This window comes from Chiloscyllium plagiosum, unplaced genomic scaffold (genome assembly GCF_037043375.1).
Source record: "Chiloscyllium plagiosum isolate Xiang-an unplaced genomic scaffold, Cpla_swu_hap1 HiC_scaffold_35, whole genome shotgun sequence".
In the NCBI taxonomy this organism is placed as follows: Eukaryota; Metazoa; Chordata; class Chondrichthyes; order Orectolobiformes; family Hemiscylliidae; genus Chiloscyllium; species Chiloscyllium plagiosum.
Genome location: NW_028270173.1, coordinates 32,923,929 through 32,930,208, shown reverse-complemented (window position 1 = coordinate 32,930,208; position 6,280 = coordinate 32,923,929).

Genomic DNA, 6,280 nt, shown 5'->3' with positions numbered 1-6,280 from the left:
ATAACTCCTCTGCTCTTATTCAAAATAATGCCATGGGAGTTTTGTTTGGTTTTGTTTTGATTTATTACCGTCACATGTATCGAGATATAGTGAAAAGTGTCACTTTACATGCTTTATAGGGAGATCGTACTGTACAAGTGCATCAGGGTAACAGGACAAAGTGTTACAGCTACAGAGAAGGTGCAGAGAGAGAGATCAACATTAACATTTAAGAAGTCCATTCAAAGTCTAATAACAGCACTGAAGAAATTGTTCTTGAATCTGTTCATCTGTGTATACGATCTTTTATATACATTCGTCCTGTTGGAAGAATGTGGAAGAGAGTATAACTGGGGGTAGGAGGGGGTGTTGAGTAACTGGGATGGGAGGGGATGTTGAGTAACTGGGGTGGGAGGGGGTGTTGAATAACTGGGATTGGAGGGGATGTTGAGTAACTGGGGTGTTGAGGGGGTTTTGAGTAACTGGGGTTGGAGGGGGTGTTGAGTAACTGGGGTGGGAGGGGATGTTGAGGAACTGGGGTGGGAGGGGGTGTTGAGTAACTGGGGTTGGAGGGGATGGTGAGTAACTGGGATGTTGAGGGGGTTTTGAGTAACTGGGGTGTTGAGGGGATGTTGAGTAACTGGGGTGTTGAGGGGGTGTTGAGTTACTGGGGTGGGAGGAGATGTTGAGTAACTGGGGTGGGAGGAGGGTTTGAGAAACTGGGGTGGGAGGGAGTGTTCAGTAACTGGGGAGGGAAGGAGTATTGAGTAACTGGGGTGGGAGGGAGTGTTGAGTAAATGGGGAGGGAAGGGGTGTTGAGTAACTGGGGTTGGAGGAGATGTTGAGTAACTGGGGTGGGAGGGGGTGTTGAGTTACTGGGGTGGGATGGGGTGTTGAGTAACTGGGGTGGGAGGAGATCTTGAGTAGCTGTGGTGGGAGGGAGTGTTGAGTAACTGGGGTGGGAAGAGATGTTGAGTAACTGGGGTGGGAGGGGGTGTTCAGTAACTGGAGTTGGAGGAGATGTTGAGTAACTGGGGTTGGAGGAGATGTTGAGTAACTGGGGTGGGATGGGGTGTTGAGTAACTGGGGTGGGAGGGGGTGTTGAATTACTGGGGTGGGATGGGGTGTTGAGTAACTGGGGTGTTGAGGGGTTTTGAGTAACTGGGGTGGGATGGGGTGTTGAGTAACTGGGGTGGGAGGAGGTGTTGAGTAACTGGGGTGGGAGTGATGAGTAACTGGGGTGGGAAGGGGGTGTTGAGTAACTGGGGTGGGAGGGGGTGTTGAGTAACTGGTTTGGGAGGGGATGTTGAGTAACTGGGATGGGAGGGGATGTTGAGTAGCTGGGGTGGGAGGGAGTGTTGAGTAACTGGGGTGTTCAGGGGGTTTTGAGTAACTGGGATGGGAGGGGATGTTGAGTAACTGGGGTGGGAGAGAGTGTTGAGTAACTGGGGTGTTGAGGGGGTTTTGAGTAACTGGGGTGGGAGGGGATGTTGAGTAACTGGGGTGGGAGAGAGTGTTGAGTAACTGGGGTGTTGAGGGGGTTTTGAGTAACTGGGGTGGGAGGGGATGTTGAGGAACTGGGGTGGGAGGGAATGACGAGTAACTGGGATGGAAGGGAGTGTTGAGTAACTGGGGTGGGAGGGGGTGTTCAGTAACTGGGGTGCGAGGGGGTGTTGAGTAACTGGTTTGGGAGGGGATGTTGAGTAACTGGGGTGGGAGGAGATGTTGAGTAACTGGGGTGGGAGGGGGGTGTTGAGTAACTGGGGTGTTGAGGGGATGTTGAGTAACTGGGGTGCAAGAGGATGTTGAGTAACTGGGGTGGGAGGGAGTGTGAGTAACCTGTGTAGGAGGAGGTGTTGAGTAACTGGGGTGGGAGGGAGTGTGAGTAACCTGTGCAGGAGGAGGTGTTGAGTAACTGGGGTGGGAGGGGATGTTGAGGAACTGGGGTGACAGGAGATGTTGAGTAACTGATGTGGGAGGGGGTATTGAGTAACTAGGGTGGGAGGGAGTGTGAGTAACTTGTGTGGGAGAAGGTGTTGAGTAACTGGGGTGGGAGGGGGTGTTGAGTAACTGGTTTGGGAGGGGATGTTGAGTAACTGGGATGGGAGGGGATGTTGAGTAGCTGGGGTGGGAGGGAGTGTTGAGTAACTGGGGTGTTGAGGGGGTTTTCAGTAACTGGGGTGGGAGGGGATGTTGAGGAACTGGGGTGGGAGGGGATGTTGAGTAACTGGGGTGGGAGGGAATGACGAGTAACTGGGATGGAAGGGAGTGTTGAGTAACTGGGGTGGGAGGGGGTGTTGACTAACTGGGGTGGGAGGGGATGTTGAATAACTGGGGTCGGAGGGGGTGTTGAGTAATGGGTGGGAGGGGGTGTTGAGTAACTGGTTTGGGAGAGGATGTTGAGTAACTGGGGTGGGAGGAGATGTTGAGTAACTGGGGTGGGAGGCGGGTGTTGAGTAACTGGGGTGTTGAGGGGATGTTGAGTAACTGGGGTGGGAGGGAGTGTGAGTAACTTGTGTGGGAGGAGGTGTTGAGTAACTGGGGTGGGAGGGGATGTTGAGTAACTGGGGTGACAGGAGATGTTGAGTAACTGAGGTGGGAGGGGGTATTGAGTAACTAGGGTGGGAGGGGGTGTTGAGTAACTGGGGTGTTGAGGGGATGTTGAGTAACTGGGGTGCAAGGGGATGTTGAGTAACTGGGGTGGGAGGGAGTGTGAGTAACTTGTGTGGGAGAAGGTGTTGAGTAACTGGGGTGGGAGGGGATGTTGAGTAACTGGGGTGGGAGGAGATATTGAGTAACTGAGGTGGGAGGGGTTGTTGAGTAACTGAGGTGGGAGGGGGTGTTGAGTAACTGGGGTGTTGAGGGGGTTTTGAGTAACTGGGGTGGGAGGGGGTGTTGAGTAACTGGGGTGGGAGGGGGTGTTGAGTAACTGGTTTGGGAGGGGATGTTGAGTAACTGGGGTGGGAGGGGGTGTTGAGTAACTGAGGTGGGGGGGGTGTTGAGTAACTGAGGTGGGAGAGGGTGTTGAGTAACTGGGGTGGGAGGGAGTGTTGAGTAACTGGGGTGGGAGGGGGTGTTGAATAACTGGGGTGGGAGGGGATGTTGAGTAACTGGGGTGGGAGGAGATGTTGAGTAACTGAGGTGGGAGGGGGTGTTGAGTAACTGAGGTGGGAGGGGGTGTTGAGTAACTGAGGTGGGAGAGGGTGTTGAATAACTGGGGTGGGAGGGGATGTTGAGTAACTGGGGTGGGAGGAGATGTTGAGTAACTGGGGTTGGATGGGGTGTTGAGTAACTGGGGTGTTGAGGGGATTTTGAGTAACTGGGGTTGGAGGGGCTGTTGAGTAACTGGGGTGGGATGGGGTGTTGAGTAACGGAGTGGGATGGGGTGTTGAGTAACTGGGATGTTGAGGGGATGTTGAGTAACTGTGGTGGGAGGGGGTGTTGAATAACTGGGGTGGGAGGAGATGTTGAGTAACTGGGGTGGGATGGGGTGTTGAGTAACTGGGGTGGGATGGGGTGTTGAGTAACTGGGATGTTGAGGGGATGTTGAGTAACTGGGGTGGGATGGGGTGTTGAGTAACTGGGGTGGGAGGGAGTGTTGAGTAACTGGGGTGGGAGGGAGTGTTGAGTAACTGGGGTGAGTGGCGATGTTGAGTAACTGGGGTGGGATGGGGTGTTGAGTAACTGGGGTGGGAGGGAGTGTTGAGTAACTGGGGTGGGTGGCGATGTTGAGTAACTGGGGTGGGATGGGGTGTTGAGTAACTGGGGTGTTGAGGGGGTTTTGAGTAACTGGGCTGGAATGGAGTGTTGAGTATCTGGGGTGTTGAGCGGATGTTGAGTAACTGGGGTGGGAGGGGGTGTTGAGTATGCTGACTACTTTTCCAAGGCAGTAGGAAGCACAGTTGAAGTCAATGGATAAGAGTTTGCGTGATGGCCTGGGCTGTGTTCAGGACTCTGTAATTTCTTGTGGTCTTCGGCAGAGTTGTTGTCGAACTACATTATGATGCACAGAACAACTATTTTGCTCGGATAACTGAGTGTTCGGACGATAGGTAACATTTTTGCGTGACCTTGAGATCTTGTTCGGACAATCCAAAATTCGATTAATTAATGTTCAGATAGCTGAGGCTGGTCTGTATCCAGATAGGCACATCTGTAAACATTTATCAGGATCTTTATCAATATGTCAAATTTTCTTAGGCTTCTGAGGAAGTAGAGTTGTTGTTGTGCTTTTACATCCACTATAATGTGTAAAATTTGGTAGCACTCTGGTGGCATTTTGCAAGTCTAGATTTGAGATTTGAGTGGCTTGATACCATAATCTTTTGACTCACGGATGATGGAATATGCCTCATTGAGCAGCAGTAATCCTACTGTGTGAATACAGAAGGTAACTTATATCGGCTATCTTCATTTATTCAGTCACAGATAGAGAGAAGGCTAAATTCTCCAAGTGCTTGACCTAAAGTTAGCATGTGAATTAATATGAAGTGTCTTAATGTGATCACAACAGGAAATTACTGATAAACCACCACAAAACCGTTCATCGCCTTCTCAGGTACAGAGCTGCTCTGGGAAATGGAAGCATTATGTTGAAGTGGTTTCCTTGAGATTTAAATTAGCCCCATGCTACTTCAGATATTGAATGTAAAAATAAGTGGCGCTTTTGATTTTAACAGTGACAAAGGAATGAACTTTCAGAGTAACTATCTGCCTTCATAAGTGATATCAAATGGAAGGTGCCATCAGCAAATTGGAACAAAGTGGTCGACATAATTTTTAAAAATTCATTCACGAAATGCCACCGTTGCTGACTAGGCCAGCATCTTTGTCCATTCATAATTGTCTGGAGGGCTGTTAAGAGTCAACCACATTGTGTGGGTTTAGAGTCACATGGAGGCCGGACCAGGTAAGGATGACAGTTTCGTTCTCTGAAGGACGTCAGTTAACCAGATGGGTGTTTCCTGACAATTGTCAATGGATTTGTGGTCATTGTAAGATTCTGAATTCCAGATTTCTTTTTATGGAATTCAAATTCTACCATCTGCCATGGCCACAGATCATCACCTAGGTCTCTGGATGAACTGATAATACCACTTGGCCAACTCTTCCCCTCAATATATGACATAGTGAACACTAATTGTGTTTGTTTCACGGTTTTCTACTTGTTATTTTAAATCAGTGTTGTTCATGATGTAAGCCACCTATTGCTCTTTTTAAAAATGATTGTCAGTTAGACTTTATATGAATACAAGTGTCGCCATCGGTACTCATCTCTTTTGCATGAATTTGGCTCAGTTCTGCTTCTGAAGCAGGATATTGCCGAATTAAGTGTGACTTCAAACGTTCCTTGGATATTTATGGTTTCCTGCAATTGTGTGGGAGTGAGGGTGTGCTGCGATGCAAGATATTCCACCTCTGTCCACTCTTCCAGGTGAATGTTGTAGGCATTTTGACAAACTGCATTAATCCAGCATATTGCTGACATGAAACATACTGTGACATCCAAACACACATCAATGAGATGAACTGGCCACTTATATCTTTGGGACTATTATTTTTTAAAGAAGACGTTCGTAACAACAGTGATTTCACTCAATGTAATCACCATTATTATTTATTCTGTCATGAGATGTGAATTGAAACTGGAATTTTTTGCTCCATTTCTAATTGCCCTTGGGCTGAGGGTAGTTGAGAATTAGCCACTTCACTGTGTGTCAGGAACAGCATGTAGGTCAGACCAGATGATGATGGTAGATTTCATTCCCTCAAGGGAAATACAGCAAGAAGGAATTTTACAAAACATGCTTCATGGCACCATTCCTTAAATTCACTTTCAATTTCAGATTCAATGTTTGAACCATCACTGATGGGGCTTGAACTCATACCCCACAGAATGAAAATCAATCTTTGACTGCGAGCTCACTGATATGCTTACCTAATGTGCTAACGTGGGGAGGTGGTAGGTATTTGGGATAGAGATCACAAGACAGTTTAGCACTCTGGAAACATTGCACGAGAGTTCCAGTCTGGATTTGAGAGTGGGGTGGAGCTTGACACCATAATCTTTTGATTTGATTTATTTTTATTGTTAACACATGTACCAAGTTATAGTGAAAAGTGCTCTACAGGTAGAACAGACCATACAACATGCGTCAGGATAGCAGAACGGAGTTCAGAATATGGTGTCACAACTGCAGAGAAGGTGCAGCGAGAGAGATCAGAATTAATATTTGAGAGGTCAGTTCAAAAGTCTGATAATGGTGGGGAAGAAGCTTTTCTTGAATGAATTCATACATGT